This window comes from Falco rusticolus, chromosome 7 (assembly GCF_015220075.1).
Source record: "Falco rusticolus isolate bFalRus1 chromosome 7, bFalRus1.pri, whole genome shotgun sequence".
In the NCBI taxonomy this organism is placed as follows: domain Eukaryota; kingdom Metazoa; phylum Chordata; class Aves; order Falconiformes; family Falconidae; genus Falco; species Falco rusticolus.
Genome location: NC_051193.1, coordinates 48,909,133 through 48,934,009, shown reverse-complemented (window position 1 = coordinate 48,934,009; position 24,877 = coordinate 48,909,133). Strand labels below are relative to the sequence as shown.

At 41.7% G+C, this 24,877-nt stretch overlaps 1 protein-coding gene across 1 annotated transcript in view; it reads right to left on the bottom strand.

Annotated features, from left to right (window-relative positions):
• SLC1A2 (solute carrier family 1 member 2) overlaps positions 1–24,877 on the bottom strand; it is a 98,509-nt gene that overhangs the window by 68,966 nt on the left and 4,666 nt on the right. The window lies entirely within an intron of this gene.

Genomic DNA, 24,877 nt, shown 5'->3' with positions numbered 1-24,877 from the left:
TGCCAATACACCCTCACTTCGTATGATTGCCTGTGTAAATGTAAGCTACGTTAGGTGCTCTCTTCCAAAGCAGAGTCCTAGACACAATACAGAGACGTTACTGCAAACCTTAACGTACTTCTTAGTAACTTCATTTCGTAACAACTCATCCTGTATTTCCTGTTTCAGAATGCTAGATTCCAGTCACCCCAATAAAAATCAAAGGATTTGTATGACCTATGTTACAATGATAATAACACATACGCATTTTCCATAAAACAGATCTATGCATACAATGACATCTAAAAATATGGTCCTTAGAAAAAATATATAAATGACCTGACCCTCAGGTTTATTACACCAGTCTTGGAGAAGTCTGATTCTGCCAGGTCTAATCCTCTTTATGCTGGCATCAAAGGATTCATACTGGAGTCAATGAGAACTGCAGTGAGAACAGGGACCATCAGTTCATAGGATTCACTCTTGGCATTGTAGCAATCCACATGAAATGAAAACAAAGGCAAAGTCCTGGAGCACTCTGGCCAGAGCCACCACAGACTTTGTTCCTCCTTTTTAATTTTGTTATACCACTCAAGAGAGTTACAACAGCATAATACAAAACTGACCACCAATGCAGCATTTTCCTGTCAGTTCAATTAGTCTCAGATGCCAAGAGGTAATCACCTAACCATTTTCCTGTCATGTTTTACCACTGACTTAATAAACCACTGTGCTTTTATTGTCAGATTCTAGGACAAATTTCATCAAAAAAGCAGGGTGCTTTAATTCAGACAACGTACTAAACTCTTATTTTGTTCTAATTACACTTCCCAAACAGTGTCTTTATAGAGGGAAAACAAAGAGGAAACTAAGATAGCCTAGAAAAATTAAATCCCAATTGTGGCTATGCAGAGTAAGAAAAATGAGACATTTTATTAGAAAAGTGAAACATGCACCTAAATTTGCAACTAGCTTATCTTGAGCTAGACACCATCACTCTTATTTGCAATGAGGATCACCAGGTCAAAACTCTTTCCAAAATGCGGCCAGTATTATAATGTAGAAGAACAAATAAAGTAAGATTTTCTAGAAAGAAAACAAATAGAGCAAAATAAGATAGACATCACTGGCCTTACTGTCTTAATGACAGCACTGCCTTATGTGAGTATGCAGATACTTCATGACCTGCTGAACAGCATGACTGATTCCATCTTGGAAAGTTCTTCACTTTTTATTTTTCTATATCCAAAGGCTAATCTGTGATTTTGACAGTGTACACTGAGATGCTTCACTATGAAGCAATATAACTTCCATTTATGATCTAGGAGTTAAAGTAGGCTCTCTGAATAGACTTTAAAAGGTAGAGTTTTCACAAAACAAGGGTTCTTTTTGCAAGGTGTATCAAAGAGAGGCTCTGAATCTTCCCTGCTGGCGAAATGCAAACAGGTTATGCTGAATATAGATAGCAAACCATCATTTAAAAAAAACATGTTATAAAACCAAGTAACTGATAGCTTTATTACGGTTGGAACAAAAGGGGAATTTTATTCTGTGGTTGCACAGCGGAATTGAGTACTGGACTGCATCTCCTGTAAGCTTTAATGTAACTCTTCCCATAAAAAGATAGGTATTTAAATTAAGATATTACACCAAACGGGGATCCGAAAAGCATTCCATTATAAAACAGGCTGCTCTATGGAACAGAAACTATTTTCTACCTGTGGCTGTAGTAGGTAGAAGGGAAAGAACTTGATGTTTAGCAAGGAAGCTATAGTTAGATGTTACGAAAACTCTTCTGCTCTGCAGAAGTAGCCTGCAGAGGCTGGGGATGTCCTTCACTGACCCTCTAGTTTAAAGATAAACCTGTCAGAGATGAGACCAGAGCAACCGATCCTGTCTCAGATGAAGGATAGAAAACCTCCTTAGGTCCCTCACAGCATTATTTCTTGACACTATAATGGTTGGGTTACTGTGTTGTTTTGGTTTCCACCAATGTGCAATAAGCATTAACACAAACAAACAGCAAAGGGCTTTGCTTGCCTGACTGCATTTAATCTCTTACTAATTATCAGTTTGCCTCAGTGAATGTGTTTTATAGTTTGTGCTGGGCAGAGGAGTCATGCTGCTCTCTGTGAACCAGGTTTGAGGTGCTAAATCCCTAACAGTGGTGTCAGGGCTCTTTGGGATGCAAAGCACCCTGCCACTTTCCAAATATCAAGGCATTTTTAGCCACCAGAGTTTTCAGTAGTTCATTAGTAGGAAGATTCCCACGGATATGTCTGTATGCATGCTTGTTTAATAACACGATCCCATTTAACCATTAAAAATAATGCAGAATTTCCGTTTCCTTCAAAAACCCAGGGTAACACCACTCCCCATCTAGTGCAGAGGTATTAAAATTCGTATTTTACTCATCTTAGAACAAGACAGGTATTTATTCATTCTTGCATTGTGATTCCATATGGTTTTAAGCAATGGCATCTATTTGTAGTCCTTGTACCTATACATGGACAAAAGCATGACAGTTTATTTTTAGTGAACTTTTTTCCAAAGAGTTTTATTTTAAAGCCTGACTAATCTTTGCTGCACCACAGACTAGGCTGATCTCTTGTAAACCTTAGCTTAGATTGGTGGTGAGCTGCAAGACGACACCAAATGCTTTTTCAATTAATCCTCTTTTATATCTACCCTTAGAAGCGGGTAAGGAAGGCACGGGAAAGAGCCAGAATGCATGCAACGCTTCCCAGGGATCCCATTGCAGCCCAGAAAAGGTGGGGGAGCCACACACATTTAGCTGTTTTCTGGTTTTTACCATGATCTTCTTAGCAGCTCTACAACGCATGAATTTGTCTGCTCTGCCTGCAGTTATTCACTGCATCTCAAAGAGACAAGAAAACATGCATCAGATTTGCTTGCTCAATTTTTCTTACTTTTGTCTTAGCCTGTCTAACTAGGATGTTGGAAAAAGAAGGGCTGAGGGAGAAACATATTTCATTTTACAGAATGGTGCACTTTTAGGTACGTATTACTGGTAAATCTTAATACATAATAAAAACAGTGCCAAAGACATCAACAGCCTTTGAAGCCTGCAATCGGCAATTCCACAGCTTGAACCTGTGAGATAGAGAGAGAAAGAGGGAGACAACACTCACCCCTCTTTTCTGTTCACAGCCTCGCAGCTGCTAATTCTGAGTGCTCCCTTCCCTTGCACTGGGAACCTGGCAGCATGATTATTGCAGGTGGCAGAAAGGTAAGGGTCACTTGGCCATCATACAATAATTAGGAGGGATATTTCCAGCATGAGGGAGGTCCCAGAGGTAGAAATACACACACGTGTGGGTATATAGGTACAGGAAAGGCCATTTCACACACAGAAGAGCTGTGAGGAAGACAAATAGCTGACTCTGTCTGTCCTGAAGTGACAGCCTAGACCTTGGGTTACTCCCAGCTGGGTAGAAAACCAAATAAACTTTCCTAATCTGTGCAGGAGTAACGGCCACGTGGAAAGTGGGGGAGCTCTGGCAAGCAGCTCCCCATTTCACCATGTCTCAGGCACAGGCATGGTGCCTGACTGTCTTCAGCAAGAAAAACACTCTTGGCTTTAGCTTCCTGATGTGCTCTGCAGACAGGGAGAACGCCGCCTTTATGCTTCCCAGTAGCCTCACAGGGACTTATTACGAGAGCAAGCTTTGCAAAACCAGGCTTGAACTCTTCTGCCCCATGCTTAAGTAATCATCCTTTCCATTTCAGGGAGGGAACCAAGAAGACACAAGTACATGAAAACAGTGATAATTCAGATTTTTGCTGTGAAATGACACCTAGATGTACTACTCAGTTTGAGATGTTTATTGACCTCTGGGCAGTGGAATGCCTTGTAAGTGCAAGTAAATGTCTCTAAAATTATTTGCCTAATTCTTATAAATGAGACTCCAGCAGTAGCATTTTTCCCTTCTTGGGGCCATGGATTTCAGCTTTTAAATCCCCTGGCCAATCCCCCTAACACTTTTGCAGGGAAATCAGCGGAGTGGGATAGGGCATAACACGTACCACCCTGCAGAGAGCCCAGTGGCCATCAGCCGTCCGCAAGGGATGGCCAGGCTGGCAGCAGGATGGGTGGGGAATAGCAAAAAGCAGCATTGCTCTTGTTACAATCAGAACTTCTGGGGTTTCCATAATTCCCTATTTTTATCTCAGTCATGAAGCCATGTCTGTGTTCAAACCAGTACGTGAAGTGCATCAGGGGCTGGGGCCCCTTCCATTCACCCATACACTGCTGCATACCAGCCCTCCTTCGGGAGGTCTGTTGCAGCCAGCCCTTCTGGGCTCGATGGTAATCACCATACAGCAGGCAAAAAATACATATTATCCACACGTCTTCTGGATTTTCAGGAAGGTTTACTGATTTTTTTTTCTGCTTCATCTTTTTCTTTTTTGTTCCTTTTCCTTTTTTCTTCTTTCTTTTTCTTCTTTGCTCTGTTTGCCATCTGATTTGTAATGTTTCCTTTTTCAGTCACACGCAAGAGGGAGTTGCCTTGAATATTCCCGAATCATGATTCTATCGGGGTTTACTGAATAGCTAAAATATCTGCTAAGGACAACTCCACTGCTGATGTTATGGCCCCACACATTCCCCACAGGCCACCTTTCCTTTCACTGTCTAGCCTTCAGAGCATAACATTTCACGATCACTCCTTGGCCTCAGTAAATAGATAATTTCCTACCATGGACTGCACCCTACAGGGGGAAGGAATATTTTCTTTCCTGCTAAAAGACAGCTTTTGGACAGTAGTGCAGATGCTGCAGTGATGAAGAAACTGGAGATAAAGAAATGCTCTCCTTCCTATTTTGCACACTGAGTACATCCACAAAGAATCTGGCGCGGGGTCTCAAACCCGCAGAGAACAACAGGATCCCACTGTAGAAAAAGGAGGGATCGATTTTTTTAATTTCCATTAGTGCCTTTGGACCTTTCAAATAAAGCCCTAAACTAGGCATCTAGTGGGTCATCTGGGCACTTCCTAGGCAATTGAGGTGGTGTATCTTGTGATAGAGCGATTTGTCCAGCCTGCTCATTAAAGTTTTAAGGAATTTATCTTCCCCTACTTCCCCTGAGAATCTCTGAAACTGTTTAATGAATTGTGACATTAATACATAAATACATGCATACATTTGGATTTTTTCAGTAAACTCAACTCATTTTCCCTTCTTTTTTTCCATCTGAATATTCCTAATTATATCTCATGAGGACCAAGCAAATTAATTTCCTTCCTTTCTTGATAGTACAAATACTTGTTTCAACCTGCTGCACTACATCTCAGCTCAGAGCCCAGCAGACGAACGTCCTCAGATAAGCACAGGCAACTTACTTAAAACTTCCACTAACATCACTGTTTCTCCTTCCCATGGCAACAATGGTAAAGGCTAGCTCTGCTTCTCCCTCTGATTTCAGTGGCCTAGTACTGAAAACTTACTTCTAACAAAAACCTGAAAAAAGGAAGTCTGTGCTTTGAACTTCCAGTTTCTCCAAGAAGCCTGCAGGGCTGCCACTCACCTGAGGTCAGCTCAGTGGCCTTACCTGCTCCCAGCTTTGCTGAACAGCTGAGGTCTCCCATTCCCTCTGAAATGGGATCACACACTTGCCTCTATAAAGCTGCAGCAAAACATGTTCTGGCTTGAACAGCTGGCAAAAAAGCCGCCTACTCTTTGGTTTATTGCTTTTCCTAGAAATGATCAATGCCACCTGCCAGGTGTCTCAGCAAAGTGAGGCATCCTACAGCTCTGATTTCCTGTTTTTATCTTTTTTTCCAAAAGAACTCATTAAGGGGCCTGTGATGGACAGCCAGGCCTCATCTGTTTGGCTGATGAGGTTGCAAATATGTGTCCTAGACCATCAGCTTTGCATTTCAAACCCTGCACGTAAAACCTGTCTTGGGTCTCATTCCTGCATATCAAAGACTAGCTGGAATGTGAAGAGAAGGTAAGAGCTGCAGAAAAATCTGCAGCAATAAAAATTACAACAATAATTATCAGCCTACAGTAACATCTGACTATACCAGCTATCACAAGAGGAGAAGTTGAGGTTGGAAGGAGAAGACGTCCATGAACTTAGATTAAGCTGCACGGCCCTACAGCAAGCCCTGAATCTGGCCCAAAGATGCAGGTCCCTGATCACAAGCCATAAGTGTCGAGCTACCCTGCCTCAGCCAGCCATTTGGGAAAGAAATGCCTCCAGCCAGCCAGAAGCAGCAGCCTAGCAAAAGACCCACACACATCCCTTCCAGATCAAACATGAAAATTCACCTACCGGGACAGACCATTTGTGGGGCATATTAGTCCTAGATGGAAAAAGTTGTGATGTGATATTTACTCAATTATAGAGATGCTTCAACAAAAAAAATTAGGATCACATCCCCAGTATTTTTGAGCCTAACTACATCCACTGAACCTCCTCCATATGTTAAACAGCTGTATTGTCCTAGAACATATTCATAAACCATGAATAGTGGAGGTTAATACATATGTGTTTCTTAAATCATATTTTAAAGACTTTCTGCCATTTTTGTAACAAATATTCAAATGCTACCAGAAATTTAATTCTCTGGAGTCACCAGATAAAAGGCTAAGAATAAAGATCATCTGAGTAACCAAAGAAAAACGATTGTACATACATGGAAAAATCAATAAGCAGGATCACATCTTTAAGTAGTTTTAAAGCAGTAATGCTTTAGTAAAGCCCTACCACCAGCAGTTATTCAGAGCCTTTTGAAAAAGTAAGCATTGTGTCAAGCAGTTTCGTAAGTTTAAAAGAGTTCTCCGACCCTTTGGAGAAGAGCTGCTGTCTGCCAATACCAGAACACAGAAGTACATGTTGATCTTCACATTAAAGACGGAAAATATTCTGTCCTCAAATCACACCACTGGCATGTTTCATTCCAAGTGAATTGCCGTCTTATCCTCATTATGATTTCATACTAAACCCTAAAAATAATTTCCAGGAATTTATAAGAGAAAATGTTTGAGATATGTTTTGGGGGGACAAATATGAACAAGGAAAATTCATTATGAAAATTCTTAATAAATAGTGCAAAACCAGAGCTTCAGAGCTCATCAATTTAGCTTCTGTTTTCATAGAAAAAAAGTTTGTGGACACTGAATGTATAAAAACAAGAATTAAAATCTTCTGCAAGACTTTTACAACCATGCTATTTCTGCATATAAAAGCTGTAGCAAGAACTAGCAGGCATCAGACACAGTTTTTCCCCTAAATTTTGATTTTTATAGCTACCATTCAGATTCTAACTTAAAATTTTATTGTGTCATACAAAATTTAAAACAAGTAAGTTTTGCATTGCAATTTTGAAGCTAAGAAGAAGAAATTCCATTTCAAACATAACCCATTCTGCCTCTCTGTTGATGGTTAGATAAACCGCTAGACTGGCTGAAAGATGGAGAGTAGATAACAAAGCTCCAGGAAAATACGTAACAACAAGAAAAAAGACATTATAGTTCGCATAGTATACTACGAAATCCCAGAGCTACAAAAGTCTTGCACTATTTTCTTAATAAAACATGTGACACCACAGTACACAGCTATCAGGAACAGAATTTTGCATTTTCTGCTGCTGAAAAGCATTAATAATTTACTCCTGACTGACAGTATTAGGTTGCCATAGTAATGTCTGAGATCTCTATTCATAAAAATGTACTTGGGCTGCTTTGAACATGAACAGTGCATGACTTGACAATGGGTAGGTAGGTAGGTGTGTATAAAACACAGTCTGCAATGGAATGATGGATTGTCTGTATAAATTTCAGGCAAGCAGAAGGTCACACCTCTGCTGATGTAAACAGACAGAACTGCACTGAAGTCAGCAGAGCAATGATCAGTGAACACAAGCAGAGAATATATCTCACTGTCTGCAGTGTCTCCTGGCTGAGGGAAAGTTAAAAATAAATAGTCTTCATTTCCATTTTCTTTCTCACTGGGCCTCCTGTTAAATAGTTGCTGGCTCTCATGTTCACATTGTACTAAGATCTATTTCTCCTCATGGAGCACCAGTACCATATGGTCATACATGCACAACCACCCTCAGTATGGAGTGAGAATGCTCTAGCCTGTGTCCTTTGGCCATAAAAGTCTCTGTCACATTTTTGCACAACTCTTTCAGTTCCCTGGAGTGTGAAAGTAAGTCAGGAGGAGTGGTGATGGATGCATGGGGTGCTTTGTGGTGCTACCCATGATTTCAGAAGGACGATCTTGTAGCTTATGCCATTTTTACCAGCTTGAAGTAATTATTAACAACTATAATTCACTACTGCATGAGTTGCACACGTGTAGTCAGCCTTGCTTCTCTAATAGGGTCACACCTCTATGATGGATGTAGCGACAGCACCGTGTACTATCACAGGGACTTCTAATTTGGGAGAGTCAGAGTGAATTTTGCATGGTGGAGGGTGCTGGTGTTGCAAGTGAGTGGATGCCTAAGGGAGGGGAGCTGGGCTCATCCCTGGACCCAGTCCAGCATGGCTCAGCTGTGACCGAAACGCACAACCACTAATGGCAGTTTGGCGATATATGTGAAATGAGTGATTTCAGCTCCTAGGGAGCATGTCCCACAAACCATGAAAACATCACTTGCGGTAGACACATCAGGGAGAACCCAAAGGATAAATTGCTTATTGGGACTGGATTCACTCCCTGCAAGAGACAGGAGGAGATTTTCAAACATACACAAATCAAATGCTTGCATATTTGGAAGCCTTCTCTGGAAGACCATACTGAAGTGGCACTGAGACCTTCCTACCCATGGATTAATACTGACTGAAATCTGTTCCTCTGGGTTGCTCATTTAGCATCATTCATGAGCACTGAATTCATTCAGACCTAGAGCAGACAAGAAGCATATTAACATGAAGCCATCAGATAACTGTGGTGCAGCTTAAAATGAAGGCTAGGAAAGAAAAGAAAATAAAAATCAGAGAAACTGCATATGACTAAGCTCTAAAGGCAAACAAAGATAAAAGAGAAGCTTAGCATGCATGTATTTGGGATGAGATGTGAATAAGGTAGTAGTAAGAAGAGGGTAACGGGTTAAAGAAGGTTAATTCATATTCTCTTATGTTGCACTAGAATATAACTAGCCGCATTAAAATTTGTGTATTAAATGCATTAAGAATGGTATCTAATTGTCTAGACAAATTTTAGTTTCCTGGAAAGTTGGTACTGTTGGCGGGTTGGCCTTTGGGTTCGGGTTCTTGTCTGGAGACCCAGTGGAGATTCCCAGCTCTGCAACAGCCGCATCCTTCCTGCTGCATCAGGCAAAGCACTCTGAGGTCAGCCTGCAGGAGGGCTGGTGCACCACAGCCCTGACTCCCAGTGCTCCAGCAGCATATGGCAGGCAGAAACAGAATCCCTCTGCTCGTGCTCAGCAGAACAGTTACGACCATAACAGACACAGTCTAATAATCCCAGTTGACAGGCAAGATACACTAGCTTAGCCACAGCACTGGGCTAATGCAGCTGCACAAACTCCCCTCGATGGGAAATGCCTGACATCCCTCCAGCCCAGAGCACAGGCAGACTGACCTCAGCACAGCGAGGGTTTGAAAGATCTGCACCTTGAGGCTATATGAAAAGGCAGTAACAAACTTTCAGCTAAGTCCATTTCTGACCAAGCCTAGCTCTTTCTGTCCCATGCCTTTCTGCATGTCCCAATCTGAGTTTTACCAGCATGTTACTCTAAATCCAGATACAGCAGAACTAAGTAAATAGGGAGGAGCAGAGACCGATCTTTCTCCAAATCTTAAAAATATGCGATTAGCTGGGTTTGATGACACGAACCATCCCTTCCCTTTATACAGTGAGTCTTTGCTGTCCATCTACTGGCAGAATTGAATTCCACATTTGTATTTTTCTAAGGCAGGAAAAAAATGTCACTCCACAACTGCAACCTGGAAGTGGTATTGTCAGTATATTTATAAACAGAGTTTTGTTAGCCTATTTAGGGTATTTCATTTAAAAAAAAAGTCCACTTACCATCTGTGAACACCTTCATCACAGCCTCATTAGGGAAGTATCTAGTTGGCTTGCTTTGGTTTTCCCAGGTCATCTTTTTTTAGTGCTAATTACACCCTCCCGTACAGCCTTGTGTCCTTGTGGTTATATATTACTCTATGGCAGCATTTACTGTTAACAAAATGCCCTGTGAAGGGAGAACTAGGAATGTTAGCTTTTTAGTTCCCTTTGCTGCATATCACATAAATGTTTCTGAGCTCTGCCTGTGCCTTCTACTCCAGAAGAGCCACAGGCAATTGCACGCTACTTGTTTTCATGACTGTCCTGCTCCTTTTACACCCAGTGTGAGGGAACAAGGCAAAGTTCCCTTCCCTAAAGAACAAGCAAAGACCTGTCGCTCTGACATAGCTGCACTATATTTCTAAGACAAGTTAAGTATGAGTCAAATTCATTTTGTGCATAAAATCCAGCAGTTTTACTAGCTGCCAGGCTCAAATTTGCAGAGTGTCTCGTGTACTGCTAGCTGGTAGTCAGAAACGAGCAAGAGTCAAAATCAATTGTTTAACCCCATCTCCTGGCCTCATCTGGGCAGTCACATTCAGAACGCAGCCAAAGGAAACAAAGCTGCTGAAACTCGCAGTAAATTGAAAGAAGATGTCATTTTTTGAGGACAGCAAAGCCTTTACAACTCTAAAGTTGCCTGCACTAGGAATCTGTTGCTGTGCAGGCAAAGGTACCATGCTGGCTATCCTACACTTTCAAGGTATAGTCAGGTACTTCACTTGTGCTTTAGTGTATCTGTGTGAGGAATTTTAGTGCAGAGTAGCTAGCGCACAGCCAATTAGCTAAATAGCCTGCTTCGCAGTAGGCAAGCCCATACATTTCCAGACAGAGTGCTAGTATGTTTGTGAGCACCCGAGAAGGAATTCTAAAGAAAGTCTTTCAGATCAACAGGTAATCCAGGAAAGCATCAGAATTTACACATGTATTGTGTATTCTGTGAAAGTCTGGACTTCAGGAAAAAGACCAGCGTATTCCACCGACACCGCTTTCCTCCTGACAGCCACATGAGCAGTTGTCTCACTGGAAGAAAAGTAAACCCAAAATGAAATTTTCCTCTATTAGAACTGATGAGAAGTGATTGCCAGAACATGGGCAAATAGAGCAGTCTGTACTGGCAAACCCAAGTAAACTATGCATAGTTGGCCAGGAGAGCTGCAATTAGTGTACCACCTTCCTCACATTCCTTTGTAAATAAAAATTATTTGTTCTTGCAATGAGTAAATATTTAGAGAGTAACAAACAGGCAGAATACTTGCCTTTCACTTACTAAAAGAAGTATTTGGACATGACTCTGAAAATCCTACAATGATCTTTTTTCCTCACTTCCTTTTCAATAAGAAACTGACATTTGTCACATGAATTAGTTCTAGCAACTATCAAGTCTGACTCTAGTTCAGGTGACCAACTATTGCCAACAGTCTGAAGAAAAAAATATGATAAAAAGGCTTACAGTATAAACAGAACAGAGCAGGTAGCCAGAACTGTTAAATCCTGTGCCGTTTTTTATCAGGGGGTCACTATTTGATCTGTTCAAAAACTTGAGAATGAAAAGTTTTCAGGTCTAAGGCATGCTAGAATGTATGGACAAACTTGGGGGACACTGCATGTGAACACCAATGTCCACATGAATGTGGACATTTGCACTCACAGTGACTGAGAATACACACTCACACATGAGAGTCTGCTTACGCAGTCCGCCAGGGACTGTCAAGGAGTGCAGTGCATGCAGGTCTTTGGTACAAGCTCTATCCATACAGGTACTACACAAGCTGTAGGGAACTCCCACTTCAGAAGTGGATGAGTGAATAGGAAAAGGCACTAAAAACCACAAGTGTTACAGCCAAATAGTAACTGTTACAGGCAAATAATAACTAGATGGTGAAATAAAACTTCTCATTTTTGCACAGGAAAACTCATAATGCATGATCCCACAGACCTGGAAGGATTTGCATTTTAAACAAGACTTAAAAATGCTGAGCTCTTCAAACAGAATGCACATCTGTGCATTGATTTTAAACCCACTGAAACATACTTGAGTGCTGTCACCTATATGGAACGCACAGATAAAGACAGAGACTACTACCTGATGTCACCGATGTGGACCGGTAGGACAGAGGAGATCTCTCTCCCTACTGGGGAAGTCATTGATTATTCTTATTTGCAGAGTTGTGAGTGGATTTTTTTAATGTGAAATCAGATTCAGTATTGTCCACAAAACAGATAAGCTAACTTGCCATATTTTCTTTTATGGTGGGTATTTACTGTAATTTTTCTAGCTATACACTGTAGGCCTCGTGTGATCTGATGCGCCTTTTTGTCTGCCTTATTATTGTTTTCTGACTTTGTTTCTGCTAATCTACCTAATCTTTGTGGGACTTTACGGCACTCAGAAAAAGAAACATTAATCACTAGGGCAAGTTAATACTTACAGTGTGAAAGCACTAACAGTGGAACAACTTGTCAGGGATGACTGTTAGCTACATAAAGGATTTTAGAAGAGGACTAGATTGAAGGGTAAAATCTGCAGTCTTTTCTGTTCCACATACATCATTTGATTATTTTAAAAGGAATTGAGAGTGTAATTCTTGGACAGAGGGATGCTCATCTGAAAAGACACTGAAAGATACAGATACAGCTTAGCCAACTCCTATATCACCTTCTCCAGAAGTTCTGGAGAAAGGGTGTGTTGAGGAGGAAATACAAGATAAGGGTGTCTAGTCCACTCATTAACCATTATAAATGATCCCAAAGGCTGAAAATTAAAGCAGCTGCTAGAATACAAATCAGAATTTATACTGGGATGGGACTGTGAAGACCAATTCCACAGAGCCCAAATACTTCTTTCACACTGAACTCAGGACATGGTTAAATAGTGGAGAGAATCTGTCAATAAAACTTTAAGACATGTGTTTTGAGGCCAGTAATACCCAGATAAACCAAATGATAGCTTTATTGTAAATTTTGCAGTATGTCAAATCTGGTAATTTAAGACTACGCCATGTTTGTCAGTTATGTTCTAGAGACACCTGGCAAGTTGGTGGCAGATCACCACTTGGACATAACAATGACTACATGTTGGCATGTATTTCTTTTAGTAAGTTTCAGTATGTAGAATGTCTTCCGTGGCTCAGTACATGTGTGAGCATCTTCTTTAAAAACACAAGACCCTTGGCAATAACTGTTTACGGCCCATTTCAAGAACGCACACTATTCCATTTTTATTTTACACATGGTCATGTAAAAAATTCCCTACTGGGGTGTTATCTTGCTTACCTAATTGCTTATTTCAACTGGTAGACTAACTTTTTTCTGTCTCTTGCTATTTTGTCGTGCTAGGCAGCACCTGAAGTTATGTCAAGAGCATAAGCCATGAGAAAGAATCTACCTGCTGAAACATGACACGTTATGCCAGGAATTGTTAAAGAAAGCATTGGCTTCAGATAGGTTTTTGACCTTCCTTTTCCTGAGTAATTTTTTTTATAATAGTCCACAAACAAATAGCGATGGAAGGTTTGTGAAATGCAATAAGCTGGTCATCTGCTAATAAGGATCTTTCCATTCTGGCTTTTAATGAATATTTGGCACTAGTTTATTTTTCATCACTGGGAAATGTCCTATCCATCCTTCAGGCATGTACTTTTGATGTCTAAAAGCTGGTTTGCAAATCAGCCACCGTTAATAAACACATCAGTTTCACAACAGTGCTTAGAAACAGCAGTTCTGAGAAAGGCAGCCTGCCTCTAAAAATAAATAGTCGTTGTCAGGTTTTCAGATATTTTAAGCTTCAGGGGAAATAAGAAGAACCTGAGAGAAAGCAAAAGGAGAACCTAACCATTCCCGAGCAATTTAGCAAATCTGAAGACAACCTGGTATTTTCTTTCTGTAAGAAGAGGGAAGGCACTGCAGGTCCAAGCAAAGAAGCAAGTTCAGCCCCTCACCTGGCCTCCCTCTGCTCTAGTCAGGCAGCAAAGGGGCAACCAGCATCACCCGGGATGAAAAATGTGGGAAACACTTGCATTACCTGACTGGCCATGGTGGCATGACAACTGTCCTGTCCACAGCTGCAGATTCTTGTGAGAAAGGGAGCAAACCTCACACCTTAGGTCTCCACCCACAAAGATGAGAATATATTACTTCTCTTAAGCTGCCTCCAATATCTCTGTTTAGACAGGCAGACAAATTAGGAAGGAGACATTAACCTTTCTGTACATGTTATTTTAGCCCCGAAGAGGCACATCTTAGGCATCACAGCATTACTAATTAATGCCTGGAAAAACAATGGCTCGATGTGGCCACTCTTCATATGCTGTGGGTGAGAAGGGAGGTTACCGAAACTACAGTCTTTCTTCATGGCAGGAGTATAAACAGCAGGGAAACTGGCTGGAAGTTAAAATCCTTCTCTTTCCCTTCTCTCCCCCTTGGAAATAATGAAGAAAGTAGATGACAGCTACTGTGATTTCTTTATGGTGTCTAAAGTTACCGAAATACTTCACTCAGAGGATGATGTATGGTCACTGTGTAACCCAGGGTAATTACCAGGCATTAACACACAGTACAAGACTGTAATTAATTCATCTGTCCCCCACTTTTCAGTTCTCAGTCTTGAGGCCAAGTCTGACCTCCAGGCACCACCAACTGCTGTTTCTGCAGGCCCTGTTTGACACGCCTGTCCAACCCTGTTCTGGCAAGTTCCTCTTGTGGGCTCTGACCAGCTTCCAAGTGATGACTTGCAGCGCTCCCTTGGCAAATATAAAGCCAGTGGCTTTAAGGTGAGAGCTCTAGCACTTTCTTCCCATCACCTCCAGCACTCAGCAGGCAACGGCTGCCACAAGCAGCCTACCAGTCTCAGACATGTGGCAACTGCTGAAATCCTCCCGTATTTTTGGCTGCTGCACTGATTCAGGTATCACAATCATTTCATACCTTCAATGCAGAGGCTGAACAGCAAATATTATGAACTGTCACCACCCAGTAGAATTAAACTGTCACTTAACGCTTTTTCAAGTCAATTACACCAGTCCTACACTGACATTACCTCAATTTGTCAAGGAATCTAAGCTATTGAACCAGTTTCACAGGCAGGTTGAATAGCATGACATACAGCAGAAAATCACTTGTACTTATCAAAGCAAATGATGAACCTAGACTGAGTGATCCAGACACTGGGGAGAAATTCACTGATGAAACATTAATTTTCTTCATGTTTTTATTGTTAAAGGCTACATATGCTGGCTCTGCAGGATATTTTGGGGGCAGCCCAAAGTTCAGAATGGAAAGGAATAAAGTTACTGGCATTCAAGCCTTTCTATGACTACATCTTTACTATTCCCTCAAGATAGGAAATCACATTCTTTTCTTCTGATTTAGACAATATATCCAGATTAACTAACACCATTGTTATTTTGAATTAGAAACATTACTCTCAAGTGAATAAATAAAACCTACAAATTGATTTGGTTTAGGACTCCACCTTATTCCTGCTCTCACCCCAACATCAAAGGCCCATGACAACTGATGGTGTCTTTTTTTTAGCTAGAAAAAGCAGCACACAAAGAAGTTCTGGTAGTAAATACTGCCACACTCACTGCAGCTGTTCGCTGGATCTCTGTAAAGGAGTGCAAGTGGTATGAAGCAGACAACTGAACTTTTCTCCTGTGAATGTATGGAAACAGTTCATGTACGGCTGGGCTCTGAACCCCAGCCCAGGCTTTTGGACATTGCCAGCATAAAGACAAATGGCAAGATCTCAAGAGGACTAATCTCCTAAGTCGCAGGGGCTTCCAAAGCACGTACAGCTATGAAACTCATGTACCTAAACTCAACAGCCTACCTCATTTGTGGAAAGGCAAAATAACCTAACTGTTTAAGGGCACTTGTTGACACAAAACCACCATACAAGTCAAGAAGCTAGGAAGAACCCAGGTGGCCAGAACAGGATTCCTTCAGTTTGAATTTAGCTACATATATTCTTCATGCTTCACAAAATCCTTAACTGCTACTGATAGTATTTAAGCAATGAGACTTTACAATCAAGGGAGGGGGGTGGGGGGTGGGGGGTGGGGGAAGCATTTTGGCAAAAATAGCCAGGTATGATAAACACCAACCAACACACTGGCATTTTACTTTTTGCACTATGATTTTGCATCTACTGCCAGGTTACCTAAAATAAAATTTAAAAAAAATGGGGCTTACACAACCACACCATCCTTGCAGGTTTTGTCTGTTTCCCACCACCCAGTAAGCCTTTCCATCTATTCACTGATTTCAAGCCAGACATAATTAAGGGATCAAGATCTGAAAGACAGTAAAGTTCTGGTTATTGAGTGAGAGTGAAGATCCCCTAGACCTTCCCGAGACAGGCTGCATTGGGAGTTGAAGATTCATTCTGTTTGCAAGGGTGCCACCATGTGACACACAACCCTTACCAGAAAAAGGAGATGGGAGTTGCTCTTAAGGAGTTCCACCTCAAGGCACTGCAGCAACTTGCTTGAAGAGACAGTGAATGCTATGGGGCCCTTCTGCCCTTAACTTTGAGCCCAGTACCATGCTTTTCAGACGGTCCTCCAGCTTCTCCTCATAAAGGGCTGTTGGGAACTCCCTTCAGCATATCATCAGGGCACATACACCTGCAATCAGGCCAGGAAAGAATGCAAGAAGGAAGGCAACAGCTAACCCTGGAAGCAGCAGCAGACTTCCTGCCAAGGTGCTTTGGTATTACAGTGACAGGTTTTGTAACACTTTTGGTCTACGTAGCTGTGATGGTTCCTCTGGCACTTTTTATATCAATGGAATAGTATTTCCTGGCAGCTTCCAGCACAGGACACTGACATCTGCCTGTTCTAAAGCCCCCTAAAATGTTGGGTGAGGGATTCTGATCTGCTTGTCACTTCCCGTCCTAGATTGCTGTGATATAAATAGCAGCCAGGTGTTAATTAATTCCCACAGGCATGTGTGTGTTGGGATGCCATGTGTTTATATACACGTGTGCTTTTAAGGACAAACCTTATCTAAGCTACTATAGCAAGAGTTCTTACACAGATAAGGACCAGATGTTTAATTAACGAGATAGCTTTCTGCCTCAGAGGAAGTGTACCACAACTTTGCATACTTAGTACGCTGCTTCTGCCATTGTATGGGGCCAAGAACCCTCTGCACATGCAGCATGGATTTTCAACAGAAGCCTCCACGTTGTCTATGCCTGGAGACTATGGTTTACCTCCAGCCATGCTTTGCCCCAGACTGTGCTCCTCCTTACAAGCAGGCCAAGTACTGTTCACTAGCAGCTTATGTATGCAAATGTCTCAACAGGCAGGGCAGCATCTCAGCTTGTGCCCACAGAAGCGGCCACGCTGCCAGCATGCACATGAGTGTCCAGAAGATGTCAAGAACCTGCCAAGTAGGAAGCACGTACCTGAGGAGTATCAGTAACTAGCTGAGGGTAAACTTACATTAGCAATTTAATCTGAATCAGAAGCAAGCTTCTGGAGTGACAATGCCCACCTGCTGCACCCAGGTTTGCACTGCGGAGCTGTGTTGGGGCAGATGCACAGAGCTGGTTTTGGATTAAGGTACTGCATTGGGTTAAGTACCTTTGAATTGAGGAAATGCACTCTAGGAACACACCTAAGGCTCTCCACAAACTAATCAGTGTAGCGTGAACTTATCAGGACCAACTATTCCTGTTGTGCTGTACTATTGTTCATGTATACATAGCCTGAAGCCAATCTCATGAGAAATTGGCAACGCGGATGTAGTATAGTACAGTATGGTGTGCCAGCAGTATAGGGCATCACAGCCATATTCAAGAACTGAGATGTGAAGCCACTACATGGAGATAGCTGCATACCATGGATTTGTGGTATGCAGAATATCAGAACAGTTAAGGTTGGAAGGGACCTCTGGAGAGCCTCTAGTCTACTCTCATATTCCCAGTTACATGTTATAGATGGGTTGGCTTTTTTTTTTAGATCAAGGAAGCCACAGTCCTAGATGGTTGGTGATTAGTAAAAATCATAAATGCTAGCCATAATTTTCATACCATAATTTTCTCTAGAAGAAGTAACATTGAACTTTTTATTCTTTGACTGAGAAACAGGCTTTTGGGATCTGTATGGGCCTGACCTGGGATATAAAGAGTACCCATGCCTGCCTCTGTGCTAGCTTGGGACATCCATACTAGCACTTTCCCACATGCAAGCTAATTAGCCAGGCTAAGAGGCAGTCATCAACCTGGAACAATGCTGGGCAACTATAGTTACATCACCTTCAGGCTCTAAACTGGTTCCCGATCATGTTGCTCCTCCAGCTTGCAAAGATGTACCAGAGGTGTCAGTCAGCCCCTCTAAGAGGGTGCTGCACCAGACACACTTGCCCAAAGCAGTAGAAACAGTCAAGTTTGTACACAGCACCTGCCAGATAGCCTTTTGTGAATTATGTGTAGAAGCTTAGCCACACACATGACTTGTTTACCAGTGATCTCTTGTCATTGTCCCTGCCAGAGAGCACATCTCCGAGATCCAAATTTAACTCAGATGCTAGGATTAGCACAGCAAATGACAGGAGGAAAGTACAATGAATAGTTGGAAAGGCAAACACCAGGGGTTCCTGCCTCAGGGGATATGAAGTCCACCATCTGGAGAACACATGGTATGGCTTGGGGAGGCCACAAGTAAATCAGAGGTGCAGTCACTCTCAGCTTTGAAGCACAAATTTGGCAGTGGGGCTAAGTAAGACTAACTTGATTCACACAGAAATGTGAACTAGCAGGTGATACAGCTCCTCATAGACCTGTTTACCTGTCTTCCCTGGGGTAGACGTATAGGGATAAATTAATGCATTTAAACTTTTGGCAAGTGTCAGTTTCAATGCAGGTTTTACTACTACCCTCTCTAATTGTTCTAGTACCCAACTGACCATCTTCTCACTCAACACAGATTATACACTTGTATACATCACTGATTATTCTGAATATGCCAAAGGAATGATTGATTAAATTTTAACTTGCCCCAGAATATCTACTTCAGAGGTGCTGTCTATTACCTTCTTACTGGGGATGCAGCTGATAATTAGATGTAACAGAATAAGAAAAAAATCGGTTCCTGGATGAGGCTCAAGGACCTTGACTTTGGCAACAGCAGTTGCATCCTGCCCGCCCAACAGAGACAGGCAGGTAGGCCCTATGCCTATATATAATTTCCACTATTAAAACTGCTGCAAATCTGTCATTGTGAAAATCAACAGTGCAAAATACACTAACAGGTTTTGAAACTGACAGAGAGAAGGCTCAAAACTTTTTGGCAATTTTGGAAGCCGCTTCAGTGAACCAGCTGAAGCCAAAATCAGATATGCCTTTGTATGTAGCCAGACAAGAAGAAACATTTCACTCCAAATTAAACAAAACAGTACTGAAGCACAGAGACTTGGCAAAACCTTTTCTCAGTGGGCTGTCTTCACAGAGACCCTAGGTAAATTGTCAGTGTCTAGCAACCAGGAAAGAGAACTACTATTTAAAAAAAAAAAAAAAAAAAAAAAGACAAAATAGAAGCCACAAAGGACTAGAAATAAAAGAATGACAACAAAGATGGCACAATACTGTGCTCAGTTTGGGGCCCTTCACAATAAGGCAGACATTGAGGTGCTGGAGTGTGCTCAGAGAATGGCAATGAAGCTGGTGAAAGGTCTAGAGAACAGGACCTATGAGAAGTGGCTGAGGGAACTGGGGTTGTTTAACCTGGAGAAAAGAAGGCTCAGGGGGACCTTATTGCTCTCTACAATTACCTGAAAGGTGGTTGTAGTGAGGTGGGGGTAGGTCTCTTCTCCCAGATAAGAAGGGACAGGACAAGAAACAACAACCTCAGGCTGGGCTGGGGGAGATTTAGATCGGATATTAGGAGAAATTTCTTCACTGAAAGGGTGGTCAAGCATTGGAACAGGCTGCCCAGGGAGGTGGTTGAGTCACCATCCCTGGAAATATTTAAAAGACATGTAGATGTGGTGCTTAGGGACATGGTTTAGTGGTGGACATGGCAGTGTTAGGTTTATGGTTGGACTCAACGATCTTAAGGGTCTTTTCCAACTCAGACAAATCTGATTCTAAAGTGTAGGACGGAAGCCAGCATCTAATGGTAAAAGAGAAAGCCAGATGTTACTGTGGAAAGATATGACAAAGGTGGAATTAAAATACGCTGGTATGACAGAAACAGCAGCAAAGTCTACTAAATAAAACTGTTGAAGAAAGGAGACAGTATCTGAAATGGAGCAATGAAGCATACATATGTACTTGCACATACACATACATATATACACACAATATATATTACAGTTGTAGGTGACTCCTTTCCAAGGGGAATGGAGGGTCCAGTATGCCAGACAGACCCTCCTCTTAGGGAGGCCTGATCTCTCCCTGGGGCCTGAGTTAAGGACGTTACTAGGAAACTTCCCAGCCTGGTATGGCGCTCAGACTATTACCCGTTACTGCTCTTCCACTTGGGTGACAATGAAGCCACAACGCATAGTCCAAGGGTGATCAAAAAATACTTCAGGGCCTTGGAACAGTTGATGAGGGAATCTGGAAATGCACAGGCAGTGGAAAAGCACGGACAGGTATCCTGGGAAAAATATAGGGATGCTGCCCAGTTGTGTAGGGATGGGGTCAGGAAGGCCAAGGCACAGCTGGAGCTGAACTTGGCAAGGGATGCAAAGAATAATAAGAAGGACTTCTACAGATAGGTCAGCCAGAAAAGGAGGGTCAGGATGGGGACTGGGGAAGGAAAGTCCTTCCCACTGTAAAAGAAGATCAGGTTTATGACTACCTGAGGAACCTCAACATAGATAAGTCTATGGGACCTGACAACATGCATTCCAGAGACCTGAGAGAGTTGGCTGCCATGGCTGCCATGACTTCTTAAATACCATGGAGGGTGGCTTGGCAGCTAGGTGAAGTCCCTGGTCACTGGAAAAAGGGAAACATTGCACCCATTTTTAAAAAGGGTAGAAAGGAGGACCCTGGGAACTACCGACCTATCGGCCGCACCTCTGTGCCTGGGAATATCATGAAACAGACCCTCCTAGGAGCTGTGCTACAGCACATGGAGAACAGGGAGGTGATTTGAGACAGCCAGCATGGCTTCACCAAGGGCAAGGCCTGCCTCACCAACCTAGCAGCCTTCTATGTTGGAGTGACTACCTCAGTGCACAAGGAAAGAGCTACAGATGCTGCCTATCTGGACTTCTGTAAGGCACAATCCCCCACAACACCCTTCTCTCTAAACTGGGGAGCTATGGATTCGATGGGTGGACTGTTTGGTGACTGAGGAATTGGCTGGATGGCCACATCCAGAGGGTAGTGGTCAATGGCTCCACGTCCAGATAAAGACGGGTGATGAGTGGTGCCCCTCAGGGGTCCACATTGGGACCAGTACTGTTCAATATCTTCATCAATGATATAGACAGTGGGATGCACTCTCAGCAAGTTTGCAGATGACACCAAGATGAGTGGTGCAGTTGGCACACCCGAGGGATGGGATGCCATCCAGAGGGACCTGCACAACCTCAAGAAGCAGAAAGCAACCTAGAAAAATTATTGATTTTTGACTTTGTGATTAAATTTTTAAGAAGTCAAGAAATAGATCAGTCACCACCACACTAAAATATGTTAAGTCTTTCAGCAAAATTTAAAAAATAAAACAGAAAAATAAACAAATTGTTTTAGTCAACCCAAAATATTTCCTTAATACACAGTGAAGTGCTTGCCTTTGTATTGGAGGCCCTACCATTTAATTTTAGTCTTCCTTTTTTAATTGATCTTTTTTTCAATTGAAAAATAATTTTGAAATTAAAATGTTTGGGCTGAAACTAGTTTTTACTTATCAAAACCAAATGCTTAGATGTTTTTCATTTTTAAATTCCCTTTCCACTTCCTTTTCCTTAAAGCACTTCAATGAAATTGATTTCTCAGACATGTCAATGAACCTGAAATACTGCATTTTGGTGAATTTCTCACCCATTCTCCTGAAAACAACTGTAATTAGCAGAAGTGTTCCTTAATTCTTTTATGCCTTGGTTCTTTATTGTTCTTCCTTGTAAGGATTCCCAATGTAGAATTGCTTACACGAGATCAAATATGTTCTAGATAAAAGTTGGAAAATATGATGATCTTTGAACCTAGTCTCTTTCCCAAGCACTGAGATGTGTATTGTAGCCAATTGTCTTATCACTTTCTTTGAAATTAATATAGAAGTAGGATTAAATATATAAAAGCACGCTTATTTTTATTGCTTTCATGCCTCTGAAAATAGCATTTTAAACTAATGAGCTGGAGGCTAGAAGCGTGAAATATTTTACCGATTTGGCAAGAGAGTAGTTTTCATTAGCAGACTGACAACAAGACAGATGATGGATTTGACAGATTCAGCCAATGTTTTCAGGAACTCATACAATTAATTGTTCTAAATAACAGGTATTGCAACACATTGGACTGGAGAAGAGAATTAAATCATACAAAAAAATGAAAAGGTATTAAATGAGGAAGTACTGAAGTTGAAGGCCCACTTGTTAGCACTGCACCTTCTCTCCACACCCCTCCCAAGCATACAGCTGGCTCCTGTATGAACACAGCTCTTTGCAGACAAGCCTGGTACTGCAGGCTGGGGTTAGCGGGGGTTCTGCGTCTCCCCGCATACACCGCCCCAGTACTCCCACCATCGCATACACCACCCCAGTACTCCCACCATCGCATACACCAAGAAGGAACCTGTAGCAGCACAAGCAAGCTATCAGGCTACAACAAGGCTTTACATTTGGTCAGATCCTACTGTCTATACTGTTTCTCCTTCCTCCAGAGGTCAGACCCTCCTCACGGCTATTTAACCACTTAGAAGAACGAGCTACAGCTGCACATCATGCACATCGTCCATGTCAATCAACCCACCGCCTTCGAGGCAAGGCCACAGCTGCATGTTATCAATGTTAATCAACCCACTGCCTTCATTCCTCTACAGGAACCCACATGGAAAACATACTGCTATACAGGTGAAACAAGATGGAGTTTTAACAACTGCCTTTTTTAACTGAAAAACTGTGACCCTTTAAACACTGCTCACAAATTTACAGTTATTAGTGATCTTGGTTGGGACAGCCTGTAGATCAAGGGGAAACAGGAAGACAAGGAAGAAAAATAAAATGCAGTAATTTGCATGTCTAGAAAATACTGCTTTGTATGCTCAGTTCTTAGTGCTCTTGTACATATACATCTACATGTACGATACCACAGAAAGCTACAGTAAGGCAAGACTTTCAGAAATTTTAGCTGTGTTTTAAGGAAGCACTATCTCCCTTTAGGCTTTGTATATCTAATCCAATACTTATTTTTTCAAAAAAGTTCAGAATAAACAAGCCCCTGTAGACTTTATAAGAAGTACTTCAATCCTTGTGCATCTATATAAAGATCTGGACACAAAGAAAAATTAAGTCAATGTCTAGGTAACAACTTCTTTTTGAAAGCATAGCTCAGGGCCAAACTGAAGGTTGGAGCCATAAGAACTATCATGTCATCAGATTAGTTTTCAGGAACATGAGCTATCTTCTGTAGAGCTTAATTCTATTTTATTGAAATCGATGAGAGATTTGCAATTGACAACAGTGAAATGAGGTCAGAGCCACAGCTGATATGTCTAATTAATAGGCTACATCCAGTCCATCTGTCCCACAAAATGTCTGAGAAAGAGCATAGGGTAAAACATCTCCATCCTGAGTAGGTGCTGTTCAAATCCTGAATATAAATAACAGTGGGAGCACTCGGAGAATTTCATCCTCTGAAGTATCTAAACATTTGCGCCAGCACATTTCATCAAGTTTCCATATAGAGGCATTTTGTGGGTAAATTATAGAGTAAAAACTCAGATGACAAGAAATCTGTGGGTGTGCTTGTTGTACATATTGTGGCAGATCCTGAAAACCACTCTCCTATGTAGATGCCTGAACCCTACCATGAAACACAAAGCTAATTTTTTCTGACTCACCTAGGTGTGTCCTGTTGTCTGTCGGCTAGGCACATAATACATTTTGGCCATCTCCCTTTCAGGCTTTGTCTGGACAATACAGCAAAGGGCTTTAGGACTCCTACTCCCAAGACCTAAAACCACCACAACTGCATGACTAAAACACTAATCCTGTATAATAAATTAATTCTTAAGGCTCGAATTTGTTCAAAAAACGTTGACAGGTTAACTTGTATCCGCAGGGCTTGATGCCAGGTAAGGTATTTATTATTTGTGTCTCCTACATTAACTTTATGTTCAATTGACTAATATTCATCTTTCTACAGCTACTATAAAACTTTTGTAAGTTCTATACTATGTGCTGTGCCTAAATTTAGAGAAATCAAATCATACACTCCCTGATCTGTACCAAACTCATACTGTTTGGTGATCCGGTGGTACAGACAAACCATATTCATAACTGTGGAACTGTAGCTTTAGAGAAGTGAAACTTAAGATGAAGACAAAGTATCTATAGAAGAAGAATGTAGGAACAGTCAGGTTTGGAAAGGAGGACAGGACCTCAGCTGTTTTGTTTGGTTATTTTTGGGGGTTGGGTTTGTTGGGTTTTGTGTTTGGTTGTTTGGTGGGGTTGTTCTTTTTTTTGAGGGGGGGTGTCTGTTAAGTGAGATATTGATGAAGTCAAAAATCAAGACAGGGATCTCTGTAGCTTGCATGCAATATTTCTACTACTATGAACAGAATGGGAGCTCTGCATCTGTTCCATTTCATATTACATAAGCACCATTTATATTAAGTGTACATAGGATTGTGAAGCACTTAC